The 16594-nt window shown below is 38.6% G+C and overlaps 1 long non-coding RNA gene across 2 annotated transcripts in view; it reads right to left on the minus strand.

The window, feature by feature from the left end:
- The window catches only part of LOC116588176, a 98581-nt gene that overhangs the window by 22435 nt on the left and 59552 nt on the right, over positions 1–16594 (minus strand). For both annotated transcript variants that reach the window (XR_004284827.1, XR_004284826.1), the window contains one exon: positions 12336–12469. This is a non-coding gene — a long non-coding RNA (uncharacterized LOC116588176). The remainder of the gene's footprint in view (positions 1–12335; positions 12470–16594) is intronic.

Here is a 16594-nt window from a genome sequence, read left to right on the forward strand (position 1 = left end):
AGGGCCGCCTCTGAAGAGGGCGACCCCTCCCCATCTTACAAACTACCTTTTATATAGCAAAAGCCTGGCCACGTATAGGTGGACAATGAGATTGTAAGACACAGAGAAAGTTGCATAGTCATGTTAGGTCACATGCAGGTGGCCAATTGAATTACAATTTACCCTTTAGTAGCTATTTGAACTAACCTATTACTCTGGTCAGAATTGGCGCTGAAGGTTGGCGCCCAAAAGGCGGAGTTTACATTCTTTGGTGGTTAGGGAGACAATATGTGTACTTTTACTGATTGGATGTCTCCACCTGGCCTGACTCGTCCTTGTATTCTGGGCTCTGTTATTAGGAACTAGCCCACCATATTTTACTGGGTTCCCAGACTTGCTTCTAAGTAAGTTTATCTGGGGGGCCCGGGGCAGGGTCAGTGTAAGTTTTACTGCACAAACAACAAAATGGCTTTTAACCAAGATGGAGTCACTCTGACTAAATAGGTCCTTACAGGCACATCAAAGATTGAGGCACACTAGCTAGGAGATGGCAGAGCCATGACTTGGAGCCGAACTGGGTCCTCATATGAACAAAGCTACCACACTGACCTACCACACTCACTCTGAAACTAGTACGTGAGAGAAAGAAACTTAAAAACAAAACAAAACTCTTATTGTTATTGATGTTGTTGTTATTAACGTCCTGCTATTTTGGAGTGTCTTTATGATGAGTCTTAGATGTATCCTAATACAAACAGTGTGATACCGTCCACAAGGTCTTATTTGTCAGACCTTAAATTAAATTTCCTATGGGAGTTCTTATCCCCAAACAGATCAGCCTTAACAGCCTACTATAAGTCCGGACTCTTCTCAGCTTAAAGCTCTACCAGGTGAGAGTTCTGGACCCAAAGACAGCTGACACTAATGACTAGGGATCCTTGTCCTACAAGATTCAGCCTCTCAAATCTCATCAGCATAGTCAGGAGCTCAGAAAGAGAATTCCCAGTGAAAAGTCACGATAGAGTCCAGACTGGAAGTTGAGAAGAACTGAAATAAGTGAAATGAGAGCCGTAAAGAAAGCTCTGGAACCCTCATGGCTCTGGAGCAGCTACTGTCCCGCACCCCCAGCCTGAACCCCTGTCCTCCCCGAGTCCACTGGCTTGTTCAGAACATGGGGGTCTTGGCCCTCTCCATCTTTGCCCCCAAATTATTTTAAGGTCAACGTCTTATCTATGAAGGAAATGATAAAATTGTATTTGTGAATGGTATTTTCCACATGAACTCAACCTCATTTAATTCTCTAATGGCTCAGCACATGTGACCCGGCCCCCGGTTCGATGACTTGCGCTCCACGTATCCCACACAGAACACCTGCCATTCCTTTGGGACATTCCCTTTCCCTTCTCTTGGGCTTTACATGTGCTTTTTCCTATAGCTTAAGTACTCAGATTTCCAGAACAACGGCCTTTCTCTACCTGGGAATCATTCCTCAAAGACCAAATGTAACGCTTCTTTCTCCCAGAAGGCTTACTACCCTGGTCCCACTGTGGCTCCAAGGCTCTTCCTCTTCTGTCTACAGCAGCTGGTAACTCAAAAGACATTTTTCTTTTCTTTTTTGTTTTCTTCTCTTACTTTCAAATTATCTGGAAATACTTGGAGGAATGAACTTTGTATTTAAGTTCATCTTCAAGAAACAAAACAAATGAGCAAAGAAAAAGAAAAAGGAGAAAGAACGTAACTATTGAGATCAAACGGATGGCTACCAGAGGGGAGGTTGGTGGGGGGATGGGTGAAGTAGGTGATAGGGATTAAGGAGTCACCTGGGATGAGCACCAGGTGTGTAGGGAAGTCTTGAATCACCATATTGTACACCTGAAACTAATATTACACTGTATGCTAACTATACTGGAATTACAATAAAAAGTTAATGAAAATAAATAGATAGATGGATAGCTAGATACACTCACCTTTGAATTCTCCATGGCAAGCCCAGCCACATGGAATGTAAATGACTGTTTGCTAAATAAATTTTCTCTTCCACCACATTCTCCCTGGGCCCATTCATGCTTAACTGTTCTAATTGAGCTTCCTTTGTAAACTATATGTACACAGATTCCTGGCTGCAAGCTTCCATTCTTAGGACCCATGTACACTTTTAAAAGAACGTGTAAGTACTTGAAGAGCCTAAAAAATGTGCAAAGAGCAGGTATAAAAATAATGTTGGTTGATCAACTGAATGAAAGTTTTTCTTTAGGAGTTTTTAAATAGGAGTCTGCCGAGTCACTCAAGTAAAATTTGAATTTTCTGCTAGATTTAAAATATATACACATTTCCATTCTGTGCCTTTGTCAAATTTTTAATTTTCCTATTAAGAATTTGCTTTTTCTATTTTTTGAAACTTTGTATTTAAAAGAATCCTCTCAACACTTGGGTTTACCTTCACTATTCTCCTACTTTACCCTTAGTGCCCAGATTTTGGTTCCCATCACCATTTCCACCACAATGAACCAGGGCTCCCTCCAGAAATGGCTGATTCCAGGTCTGAGACAGGAAATGTGTAAGATACTTTATCACACCAAAAAAACAAGAGCGCTCTCAAAGACTTCTAGAAACACGTCAGCTGGAATCAGGAAGCAACTTGCAGTGGCTTTCACTTGCCAAAAAGGGACAATTTGGACATTTATAAAATACGTATTTAAGATAAATATAAATTTCAATGGATTGAAATAAATCAATTAAGTTTTTTAAAAAATCCATGGATTTGTAATGCCATGCGCACCCTTAAAACAAAACAAAACAAAATTAAGAACCCTCATTGATTACCTCACTAATCATAGGCTCTCTGGAACTGATTCACTAGTCTAAAAAATAGTTTGAAAGGGAAAAGCCAAGCATTATTCTACCTTTTATTGTAGGAAATATACTCCAGAGAAGGTAAAACCAAGTTCATGCACCTTCCCATATCTGCACAGCCTCACCTGCCCCTGAGGTGTGGCCCCTTCTTCAGCCTTCAGCGGACATCCCCATCGCTACCACGGTCACCTGCTCTAACACAGCAGCTGTCTCAGCCTCCCCTGAGGTAAGAGCTCAGCTCTGAGCGTGCGGCGGCCATTCCTGCTGCTGTGGGGCACCAGGAGCTCTAGTGCCCAGGTCCAACCTGAGAGCATGAGCAGAAACATGCTGCCTCTTCCAAGTGCTTGTGGGCCCAGATAATAGTCTTAAACATTAGGACTTGGGATCTGGCTTCCCCAAACGCTGCCTGGGGTAGTCTGAGAGTTCAACCCGGAAGGTTAGAGGAGTTGACAGCTTTTGAAGTGAACTTCGAATTTTGACCAGTGAGAGACAGGATATGAGAAATCACCAGCAGATAGATTTCCCTTCCCTCCTCCGTTTTGGACTATTCCAACATGTAGTGTGTCACAACCCCAGAAGCTGTCCTGTGTGACCAAACAACTAGTTGTGTGGGAAGCTTTACCAGCTCAGTAAAATACCTCTTTGCATTTGGTTTTCCTCCTTCCCTGCCTCGCTTCCCGTTTTTTCTCACTCATGCTATCTTGAGTTGCATCTCTTAATAAAACTTTAGCATGCAAACTTTGCCTCAAACCTTGGTTTCTAGGGAACTTAGTTAATTCACAGGGTGACCGAATGGATGAAGGAGTGAAAAACAAAATTGGGATTATGTAAGTTCATACATGAAAAAGACATGATAGACTAGAACATCATCATTTTGCTATTTTATAAAATAAGATATTTTATACCTATTAATGGCTATACTAAGTTTTTTTAAATCCATGGATTTGTAATGATATGCTTACCCTCCTAAAAAAACAAAACAAAATTTAAAACCCTAATGAAGGGGCACCTGGGTGGCTCAGTTGGTGAAGCATTTGCCTTTGGCTCAGGTCATGATTCCAGGGTCCTGGGATCAAGCCTGCTGTCAGTGTCCAGTTCCCTGCTCAGCGAGGAGTCTGCTTCTCCCTCTCCCCTTGCCCCTCCCCCTGCCCCAGCTCATGCTCTGTCTCTCGTTTTCTCTCTCTCTCTCAAATAAATAAAATCTTTTTAAAAAATAAAAACCCTAATGGATGCAAGGAGGGAAGTCTGTACTCTGATTTCTGTGGTGGGAGAAAGAGTCTTTCTTCTCACAAAGACTTACATGATCAGAGAGTTCCTATCACTTGTGTCCTCCATACGTGAACTCACCTCTCTAACCTGATACCATAAGCCTGGCACACTTCAGCCAACATAGTCTCTCCTTTCTACAAATATAACCTGCACTTTTTAAAGACCATACCATCATATCCATTCTTTGACCTTCTTTGAAAATTCCATACAAACTGCCATCTTGGAATGTGTGCAGAAGGACTGGAAGGGAGAAGCATTGCACAGATCAAAGATCCTTGCCCAAGGGTGACTCAAGTTTATGCCAGTGATGCCCCAGTTGAAAATAAACTTTCCTTGAACAAGTTTTCCTTGAATATTTTCCAAGTAGAAGTGACGTTTTTCCTCCCAACAGTCTCTAAATCACTTGTTTTGTAATTTTTGCAAGTTAGTGATTACTTCCATCCTTTTCAAACTGAAGTATTTACACCCACATGGACAACAGACCAGGATTTAGTCAAAACCGCGGGGTAAACATGGGACCTTTCCTAAGTTGTCAGTTTTACTTAAGTATTTGAAACATTAAACAAAATTTTAAAGTGTATTTTGACATTAAATATATAAACAAACACATACACACCTGAGAGTACATATCTTGCATAATTTTTTCAGGTAAAACGTGTAGCAGACAGCTTTAAATTTGATCCTAAACTTCCCTGAGTCACACTCCTTGTCTGAGGGAGGTGGAGATGATGTAGGTAAGCAGGTTGGTCATGATTCTGGTTTAGTAAGGGCTTGGTGAGTCTGAAGGCATCACATACCCCTCCACTGCTTTCATTACACAGAACTTAAAGTTTTTTGAAAATGGGTGGTTACTCTGATAAGAAGACAAGACGCCTTCTGGAAGGAAAATATTGAGACCTCAGTCCTATTTTTTCAAGATTCAAGATTTTGGAAACATGGACAGATAGACTAGGATGTTCCTCATAAAGGCTATGTGGCAGGAAAGAGCTACAAGTCTCCTAAAGGACAGCCCTATAAAGATAGGGGTGGCTTTTGCACCAAGTGTCAGAGGTCCTCCTTGAGACAGTGGCTTGGTCTTCAGATCCCAACTGGTAACCCATTTGTTTTGGAAAAAACAAAAGGGTCCACTGAAAGACATCATAACTTCTCTGTCAATGTCCATTGCAGACTATAGTTCTTCCTATAATGGAAAGGTTCATAGGGAATATTGAAGGTCCAAGTGAGTCTTTCATTCCTGTCATGTTGCAAGCTCATTCTATACCCTTGTTGTAAGAGAGTCACCCATGTCTATTCAAAGTCTACCTAATAATTTTGGCTTTCAGTTATTTTATATAATAAATACTCTGATTGATAATTTAAAAAAAGAACTCTATAAAAAATGCCGCTGAGCTTCTGATGGCAATAACATTGAATTGGAAGTGTTTTTGGTAGTATGGATATTTAAAAAACATTTAATTTTCCATTTAATGAACATGAGATGTCTTCCTACTTATTTGTGTCATCTTTAATTTCTCTCATCACTATTTTTCAGTTTTCAGTGTACAGATCTTTTACCTGCTTGGTCAAGTTTGTTTGTTTGTTTGTTTTTTAATAAATATTTTTTTCTTTTTGGGGGAAAAAAAACCCAAAGTCTAATACATGGTCAGACTAAGGCATTGGCTTGAAGAGGAAGAAGCAGAGGACTCTGACAGTACTAGCAGAGACTTTTTAAAAATTATGTGAACTGCACTTTCTAATCCACTTACTTCCCCTTTGTTCTAAACACAACTACCACCCCTAGTTTATCTCTATTTAGCTGCAGAAGATCAATAATGATGATGATAATGAAGACAGATACTGTAGATATGTATGCATATGTATACACATACATTGTATTCTTACATGTCTCTCATTTAATATTAATTAAAATTACATTCCTGGGGCAGAAGACCTCCTCCAGTATTTTTCTCCTAATGCTCCAGAGCATGCAAAGCAGGCTTCTACACACCGTGGGTGGACACTCAAAGAAATTTATCAACTAATTGATGAAGTTACTGCAGGGAATGTCATCATTTGCTTTGCTCTTCCAGGAAATGAGGATTTGGTTTTTATGAATACCAATAAAAAGCTGCTTCTCTGGGTTTCAAGACATCATTTTCTTCACTCACACATTCATATTTCCCAAACATAATTCTCCAAATTCAATGATAAGAAACCAATGGTAAAAGGTTTAAGAGATTATATCTTATTGCATGAAACAATTCTTTTATGCAGGAATTCAATTTTGCTGGGAAGGCTGGAAAAGACCTCAGTCTATGTCAGCACAGAGATGGATAAGATTTAGTGTTTTTTTGTGTGTTGATGTGGGCATTATCAGAATTCAAGGCATGCTCTAATTCTCCTTGGAGTACAAAGGATGCAAAAATAGGGAGCTAGAGGTGCCCGACTGGTGAAGAAACAAACACACATATGTGCATATGTTTTTTTTTTTTTAATTTTTTTTTTTAAGATTTTATTTATTTATCAGAGAGAGAGGTGGGGAGAGAGTAAGCACAGGCAGACGGAGTGGCAGGCAGAGGCAGAGGGAGAAGCAGGCTCCCTGCTGAGCAAGGAGCCTGACGTGGGACTCGATCCCAGGACGCTGGGATCATGACCTGAGCCGAAGGCAGCTGCTTAACCAACTGAGCCACCCAGGTGTCCCCATATGTGCATATGTTCCACTGGGCTTATTAAGGGAAATTGTTGGTTTAGGTAGCAATGATCTCTCATTACAGAGCAAACTCTCTTTGGGCCAGCACCCACAGAATCATATGCTTGTGCCAAAACATTTTGTTTCATGAAGCACTTTGGACTTTGGCCATAATGAGGATCTGTAAATCTGACAAGGTCAGTAAAGGTCATCAGTAAAGAGCCAGAGTCTACAAATCAGACCCAGCCAACTGAGTTACAGGACTGCTATAATAAGAGTACCGGCATCAGCAGAATTACAACCAACAGAGAAAAATAATGACTTTATCAATCAGAGTGCAGAAAATGGCCTGCTTATTAACAGGCAGCAACAGAACCAGCTCGCATGGACTGTGATTTCTAAGACTTCTCAGAAGTGCCCAGTTTGTTTGATTCTTTGTTTCTTACTCTGAGATTCACAGTCAAAATTAATTTCATTTGGGCTTTTTCTATCTACTTTTTCCCTTGTTAGTCTGGTACTCTGTTAATGTAATGTAATTCCAATTCCTAGCTGTAAGGAGAAAAATAACTTATGCCCAATAAATGAGTACTTGTTATGATAACTAACCAAAGAGACTAAATGGGAAATCAGCATTTGCCAATCTGCCATACTCTTTTGGTGCACGTTTAAATATACATTATAGATTTCATACTATATTAAAATTGTGAAACTCATCACATCTTTCTATTATTTCTTACTGGATAAGAATAAACCAGAGATTCTGAAAAATCCACCTCTAACATCATTCCAGTGGGGAAAAATGGAGAGCCTATCCCCTAAGTTCAGGAACACGACAAGGATGTCCACTCTCACCACTTTTATTCAACGGAGTACTGAAAGTCATAGCCACAGCAATTCGACAATAAAAAGAAAAAGATGGCATCCAAATCAATAACAAAGAAGTAAAACTTCCACTATTTACAGATGATATAATATTATATAGAGAGAAAACCTGAAAGACTCCATCAAAAAACTGCTAGAACTGATAAATGAATTCAGTAAAACCACAGGCTACAAAATCAATGTGCAGTTATCTGCTGCATGTCTATACACTAATACTGAAGCATCAGTAAAAGAAATTAAGAAAACAGTCCCATTTACAATTGCATCAAAAATAAAAAGATACCTAGGAATAAATCTAACCAAAGAGGTGATGGAACTGTACTCTGAAAACTATAAAACACTGATGAAAGAAATTGAAGAAGACACAAAGAAATGGAAACACATTCTGTGGTCATGGATTGGAAGATTAAATACTGTTAAACTGTCTATACCACTCGAAGCAACCTACGCATTTAATACAATCCCTATCAAAATACCAAAAGCATTTTTCACAGAAATAGAACAAACAATCCTGAAATTGCATGGCGGGGGGTGGTACCTGAATGGTTCAGTTGGTTCAGCACGTGATCTCAGGATTGTGAGTCAGAGCCCCATATTGGGTAGGGAGATAACTTAAAAATCTTTTAAAAATGTTAAAATTTGGGGTGTCTGGGTGGCTCAGTTGGTTAAGCTACCGCCTTCAGCTCAGGTCATGATCCCACAGTCCTGGGATCAAGTCCCATATTTGGCTTCTCCTGCTCTGCAAGGAGCCTGCTTCTCCCTCTCCCTCGGCCTGCCACTCCCCCTGCTTGTGCTGTCTCTCTCTCTCTCTCTCTCTGTCAAATAACTAAAGTCTTTTTTTTAAAAAAATGAAAATTTGCATAGAACCACAAAAGACCCAGAATAGCGAAAGTGATCTTGAAAACGATAAGCAAAGCTGACTGCATCACACTTGTCCCGACTTCAAGTTACATTACAAAGCTGTAGTAATCAGAACAGTTTGGTTCTGGCACAAAAACAGACACATACATCAATGGAACAGAATAGAAAATGCATAAATAAACCCCTGGTCAATTAATCTTTGACAAAGCAGGAAAGAATATCCAATGGGGCAAAGACAGTCTCTTCAGCAAATGGTACCGAGAAAACTGGACAGCTACATGTAAAAGACTGAAACTGGATCACTCTCTTACACCAGACATAAAAATAAACTCAAAATGGATTAAAGACCTAAATGTGAAACATGATACCACAAAAATCCTAGAAGAGAGCACAGGCCATAATTTCTCTGACATTAGCCATAGCAACTTTTTTTGAAAGAACCCCCCCCCTGAGGCAAGGGAAACAAAAGCAAAAATAAACTATTGGGATATCATCAAAATAAAAGTCTTCTGCACAGCAAAGGAAATAATTAACAAAACTAAAAGGTAGCCTATGGAATGGGAGGAGATATTTGCAAATGACATATCCAATAAAGGGTTAGTATCCAAAATACACAAAGAACTCATAAAACTCAACACCCAAAACCAAATAATCCAATTAAAAATGGGTAGAAGAGATGAACAGACATTTCTCCAAAGAAGACGTCCAGATGACCAACAGACACATGAAAAGATGCTCAACATCACTCATCATCAGGGAAATGCAAATCAAAACTACAATGAGATACCACCTCACACCTGTCAGAATGGCTAAAATCAAAAACACAAAAAACAACAGGTGTTGGTGAGGATATGGAGAAAAAGGAACCCTCTTGCACTGTTGGTGGGAATGCAAACTGGTGCAGCCACTGTGGAAAACAGTGTGGAGTTTCAAAGGGATACACATACCCCTATGTTTACAGCAGCATTTTTTACAATAGCCAAGATATGGAAGCAGCCCAAGTGTCCATCGATTCATGAATGGCTAAAGAAGGGGTGTGTGTGTGTGTGTGTGTGTGTGTGTGTGTGTGCACACACACAATGGAATACATGAAAAGAACAAAATCTTGCCATTTGCAACAATATGGATGGAGCTAGATAGTATAATGTTAAGTGAAGTAATTCAATCAGAGAAAGATACCAAATGCTTTCACTCATATGTGGAAATTAAGATACAAAACAAATGAGCAAAGGGGAAAAAGGAGGGAGACAAACCAAGAAAGAGACTCTTAACTATAGGGAACAAACTGATGGCTACCAGAAGGGAGGTGAGGCGGGGAATAGTAAAATAGGTGATGGGGATTAAGGAGGACACTTACAATGAGCATTGGGTGATTAAAATAAAAACTTAAAAAAAAAAAAAGAAGAAGAAACCAATGGGAAATTTTAGCTGGAAGGCTTTAAGGAGCACATGTTTAGGCATGAATGCTCACATCAGGTAGATCCTAAGGAAGATGTTTACTAAATAACATCAACAGACATTTAATAAAACATGACTGATAATATTATTATCATTATTGGGAGTGTTAACACACACAGTAAATTAGGGACACATTTTTAATAGGTAATGCAATAATCATTATATCAAAAATCAAATTATATATATATACATATATATATATACACATACATAGAGATATCATATATCAAATGAGTCTTGGAATTGTTTTGATGAGAGAAGCACATAGAGTAAAAGTTGGGGAGAAAATGGACTTTAATATCTTTTTCAATCAGCTTTCTTAGCTTTTATACACTAAATGTTTCACAAATACACGTATGTGGCCATTACCATAATTGAGATGTAAAACATTGCTAGCACCCAAAAATATTCCTTGTGTTCTTTTGCATTCAGATCCCCCTTCCTCCTGGCCCCGGGGAACCAATATCTGATTTCTGCCACTATAGGTTGTTGTTTTGTTTTTGTTTTTGTTTTTTGCCTTTTCTGGATTTCAAATGAATGGCACCATATGTATGCATAGTATGGGACCACCTTTTTTTTGCTTAGCTTAATATTTCAGAGATTCATCCACCTTTTTGCATGAAAGAGTAGTTCTTTTTCTTGCCACGTTGTTCCCATTGGGCATAACTTGTTGGACCAATTGCTTTCGACTTGTAACGTAATGCAGTGAATTTGGTATTTTTACTTTATTAATTTTGATTAGAGGCATCCAAGTGTCATCACTATGAAAATGTCCAGATGGTTGGACTGACCAGGATTTTGGTTAAACGAATACAAAAAAAAAAAAAAGACATCTGAAAGCGTAAAGAATTTAGTAAAGAGTGAACATGGTACGATCATCAGATTCAGTTATTACATTTCCATTATTATGATAGGTACATGGTTTAAATAGTTTTCCTTTTTGGAAAAGTCATTCTTCATTTCCCTGATCAGATAAGCTTTCTTTTATATTTAAGCAATATTCATTCTTTTTTGTATATGGTGAGTAAGAAATCATCTTCATATCACCCTCTGGATTTTTATTCTCTGCCCTTCACAAGTTGGCATGATCCTTTCATGTTCCTTGGAAACAGTGGATTTTTTACATAATTACTTTAAACAGTGAATGTTTTTGATATTTATAATATTTGAGTGTTCAAATAAATATTTGAAACAGAAAACAAAATGAGAAATAAAACAGGGGCACATGTTGGCTGGAATGTCATGTGACATGGTAAGAGTCACAAGTCAGTAGAGCATGTGACTCTTGATCTTGGGGCTGTAAGTTCAAGCCCCACACTGGGTGTAAAGATTACTTTAAAAAAAAATCTTTAAAAAAAAAAAAAGAGAATTAAAACAAATATGAGAAAGAAAAAAATTCCAAATCCCAAGCTCTGAGAAACTCAGATACCTGTCTTGTGTGTTTGTCAATTAGTTTAATACTTAATATATAGTTAGATATAAAAAGAACTCTCCAACAGATATTCGCACAAAACAAGAGCTGAAATAAAGCTCTCTTGAATTTCTTCTCATGAAAATAAAGTTGAAAAGCAGTTTGTGCTACCAAATCACTGGTGGTATATTTTGCAAAAATGTGACAAAACATTTTAATTGAGTAAACAGAGACTCCGTGATAATATGGTGAGCTTAGCAGACAGATTTCTGGCTCCTACTGGGCTCACGCTCTAGCTCAGGGGTCAGGGAGGCAGCAGCAGATGTTAAAACCTTTAAAACATTTATTTAATAATGTTATAAGCGAATAAATGTTATGAAGAATTATAAAGCAGAGTCAGGGGCTTAGGATGGCAGGGGCCGTTTCAGGTGGGGTGAGCAGGGGAGGGCTCCGTGAGGACAGACGGGAGAGGGAGGCAGGAGCTGTGTGAGGGCCTGGGAGAGAAAAGACAGACAGAGCTTCGGAAGGGCAGAGCCAGGTCACTTCTGACTGTGGTAGACATGATTCTGAGCAACTATGGTCCAATCAGATCTGAACCATGGCTTCTCCAGATAATTGAAAAGAGCATAACTTTCTCAGTGAAGGATAGTTTGCTGGTGTGGACCCAGGAAGCAGAGGGTTGTCATGAAAAGGGCGAAGAGTTACTTCCAGCTGCGAATAGCTTCCTGAGGTCATGTGGACCAATTCTTCCACTGAAGACAACAATAAAATCTGGAACTTTTTTCTAATCTTAAAAGCATCATAGAGATAAAAAATGGATTTACGAGGGCAAACTTTGAAGAGGAAAATGAAACCTTTTCTATCCTCAGTCCGGAGGAAACAGTCAAAAGATGATTTGGGGAGAGCAGGGAAGTGGTGTGGAAGAGAATAAAAAAATCAGAGTCCAGTACCTACCAGGGTTGGAAGCTGCTGAGCTCCTCCGCTAAGTCCTGGGCTGGGGTTCCCAAGGGCGGCACCATGGAAACAAGTCTACGGTTTGCAGGCCATGGACCACTGGCACCTTCAGAGGCTGGCAGAAAAGATGCTTTCTGCAGGAATAAAACATCAGCTTAGGTCCAATGCCAAGCCAAAAAAAAAAAAAAATAGTAAGATACTCGAGGAGATGAAACAATGTGAACCACAGACACAACGGACATAACAGAAGGTCTGAAGAGGCCCATGGGAAGGAACTCCAAACAGTGGAATTATCAGACACAAACTATCACACGGTTTTGCTTATCACGAGCGTGGTGATAAGGGCCAACCTTGGAAATGCTGCCAAGGTGCTGGAAATTTAAAAGGAACATTGCAGTTTGAAATAACCGAGTGCAAAGTGTAGAACTAAAAAAAAAAAAAAAAAAAAAAAAAAAAGTATATATAATAATTGAAATAGAGGGAACAATAGATAGGTAGCTGAAGAAACTATTCGTGAAATGCAAAAGAATTTCAAAGAAACTGTCTGGAGTGAAGCACAGAGAAACAGAAAAGTGGCAAATGAAAAGAGAGGGTAAGATGTACAGCGGCCGTGTGGGAAGACTTAGCATGCATCTGATTAGAGTCACAGGAGCGATGAGAAGAGTTGGAGGGATATTGGGAGAAACAGGGGCTGAAATTTTTAAAAACATTAACCCACAGAGTCCAGGCGCCTGACAAAGTCCAAGCTTTGTGAATAGTCTCTGTTAAGGAAACAAGTTTAAACTACTAGTGTAGGTATTGCCTGAAATTCTTTTTTTTATTTTTTAAGATTTTATTTATTTATTTGACAGAGAGAGAGAGATCGCAAGTAGGCAGAGAAGCAGGCAGAGAGAGAGGGGGAAGCAGGCTCCCCACTGAGCAGAGAGCCTGATGCAGGGGTTCCAGGACCCAGGGATCATGACCCGAGCCGAAGGCAGAGGCTTAACCCACTGAGCCACCCAGGCGTCCCCTGAAATTCTTTTGAAGTCTAATATGGAACCCAGATATCTAGTCAAATGATCGGGATAATGACATCAATGCAAAGAGCTTTCTTTTAACTTTTGAAGTAAAGGGAATAGGTAGTAGGAAATTAATTAAGACCTGCACCCATTACCAAGCTCTTTTGCAAAGCATTTCCCCCAGCATCTCTCAAAACTGGTTTTGTTTTTGTCTGAGGACTGTAGCATTCATCATGGTAAAATGCTTCAAGTTCTTACTCAAAATTATGCTTATGTACCTTAATTACAAAAACCTAAAAGGTTAGGACTACACCATCAAAGAGAAAAAAATAAATATTTGTCTACAAATACTGTCTTATCAGATTCTTCAATATCTTCCACTTAAACATGAATTTCATAATTTTATTTTTAAATCCCTTCTTTATAGCAAAGACTCTTTTTTTTTCTCCAAAGAAAGGCTGCCTCTTGAATTTACATTTGCTAGAAATTTCTCTCTCATTCTAGGTGTGATATGGGAACTCCAGCACAGAAATTGTTGTATATATTTCTTAGGGAAAATACCTTGCATGAGTCATATAATAGCAATGCACAATGAATAAACAATGTTAAGAAGTGTTTCTTACTGTATAGAGGGAAATAAGTACGTATAACTTTTATATTGAACACATTTTCCCTTTATCTTTACCTTTGTTCTTGGTATCACTAGACTTCCCCTGGCTGGTAGTTGAATAAGGCCCTGATATTTGCTTCTTCTTCCCTGCATCAAAAAGGAAAATCCTTGTGGATTAGCTTTGTGTATTTCATGCTTCCTGAATATGGCCTCATTTTATAGATCTCCAGATCCATGTCTCTAATTAAATATTCCTTGGGAGTCACAAAGTCTTTCCTTTAATATTTAAGTGTGATCATGGCAAGTCACCACTTTGCTCTGAGTCTCTACTGATGAGGGGAATCAGGCCCCCAAAACCAACAGAACTTCAGCAGATGCTCTAAAAATTAAAGCTTAAGCAACAATGAGACATTGAATATTATTCCAAGTACTGCTGCCCATATAGGTTATATGTATCTATAAAACCATCAACTATCAAAGTTGATTATAAGTCTTCCCTTCAAATGGTCTTTTTGGAGTTTGCTGACTTAATACATCCCCTCCCCTACTGGGGAATCAAGAATGGGAGGTATCTTCTCCCTGTCTTGAACACATGGAGACCCCTCCTCCCTACTGACACAAGTCAATTTTTGGAGGTGATCTTAGCGTGTACTCATGAGAGTACACCATCAGACAATTCCCAGTTGAGGGACATTCTGCAAAATACCTACCAGTACTCCTCAAAAGTGTCAAAGTCATGGAAAACAAGGTGAAAAAAGGAAGGAGAAACAGTCACAACCAAGAGATGCCTAAGAGGACATGATGACTAAACGTAATATGATGTCCCAGGTAGGATCCTGGAGCAGAAAAAGAACGTTAGATAAAAACTAAAGAATCAGAACAGACCAGTTAGCAGTAAGGGGATTAAATCAGTAATTTAAAATCTCCCAACAAACAAAGTCCAAGACCACATGGCTTCCCTGTGAATTCTACCTATCATTCAAAAAAGAATAAATACCATTCTTTCTCAAACTCTTCTAAAAAACAGAAGAGGAGGGAGCACTTCCAAACTCATTGTGCAAGGCCAGCTTTACCTGACACCAAAACCAAACAAGGACGCTACAACAAAGTAAAAGCACAGGCCACATCCCCAGTGAACATACAGATGTAAAAATCCTCAACAAAATACTAGCGAACAAAATTCAACAATACATAGAAAGAATCAGACACCATGATTAAATGGGATTTATTCTACAGACATAAGGATGGTTCATTCAGCATCTGCAAATGAATCAAATGTAGTGATACATTACATTAACAAAATGGTTAAAAATAATGTCCATAAATGTAGAAAGAGAATATCACAAAATTCAACACCCATTTAGGATAAAAACCCTCAGCAAAGTGGGTAGAGAGAACACATACCTCAACATAATAAAGGCTGTACATGACAAATCCACACCTAACATCATACTCAACAATGAAAGGAACAAGACAAAAATGCTTACTCCTGCCCCTTTTATTCAACGTACTATTGGAAGTCCTGCCCAGAGCAATTAAGCAAGAAAATGAAACAAAAGGCCTCCAAATCAGTAGGAAGAAGTAAAACTGTTACTATTTACAGATGACATGATACTATATATAACAAAACCCTAGAGATTCCACCAAAAAAAGTATTAGAACTAACGAATGAATTCAGTAAAGCCAGGATACAAAATCAATATATAGAGCTCTGTTGCATTTATGCCATTAATAACAAACTATTAGAAAGAGAAATGAGGTAACAATCTCATTTACAAATGCATCAGAATGAATAAAATAACTAGTTATAACTGAAGAGGTGAAAGACCTCTACACAATGAAAACTATAAGACAGTAACGAAAGAAACTGAAGAAGACACAAATAAATAGAAGATATTCTATGCTCATGGATTTGAAGAATTAATATGGTTAAAATGTCCATACTACCCAAAGCAATATATAGACACAATGTAATTTCTATCAAATTCCAATGACATTTTTCACAGAAATAGAACATAAAATCTAAAATCTGTATGAAACCACAAAAGAACCTGAATAGCCAAAGCAATCTTGAAAAAGAAGAAAAAAGCTAGAGACATTGTGCTTCTTGGTTTCAAACTGTATTACAAGACGGTAGTAATAAAAACAGTATGGTAGTGGCATAAAAACAGACGAGCGGATCAGTGAAACAAAATAGACCAGAAATAAGCCCGCACATATACGGTCAATTAATTTATGGCCAAGAATATACAATGGTGCTGGGAAAACTGGACAGCCACATGCAGAAGAATGAAACTGGACGACTTTCTTAAACCATACACAAAATTAAGACCTGAAACCATAAGACCCCTAGAAGAAAAGATAGGCAGTAACTTCTTTGATGTTAGTCTTGGTGATGAGTTTTTAGAATTGAAACCAAGAGCAAAAAAGCAAAAATAAAACAGTGAGACTAAATGAAACTAAAAAATGAAAGTAGAACTACCATTGGATCCAGAAATTTCACTTCTGGGTATTTATCTGAAGGAAACAAAAACACTAAAGATATGCTCCTCCCCCCTTCGCCCCCTGTTTACTGACGCATTACTTGCAATAGCCAAGACATCAGAGCAACCTAAGAATCTTCCGACGGATGAAGAAAGAAAATGTGGTGT

Source organism: Mustela erminea, chromosome 4 (assembly GCF_009829155.1).
Source record: "Mustela erminea isolate mMusErm1 chromosome 4, mMusErm1.Pri, whole genome shotgun sequence".
In the NCBI taxonomy this organism is placed as follows: domain Eukaryota; kingdom Metazoa; phylum Chordata; class Mammalia; order Carnivora; family Mustelidae; genus Mustela; species Mustela erminea.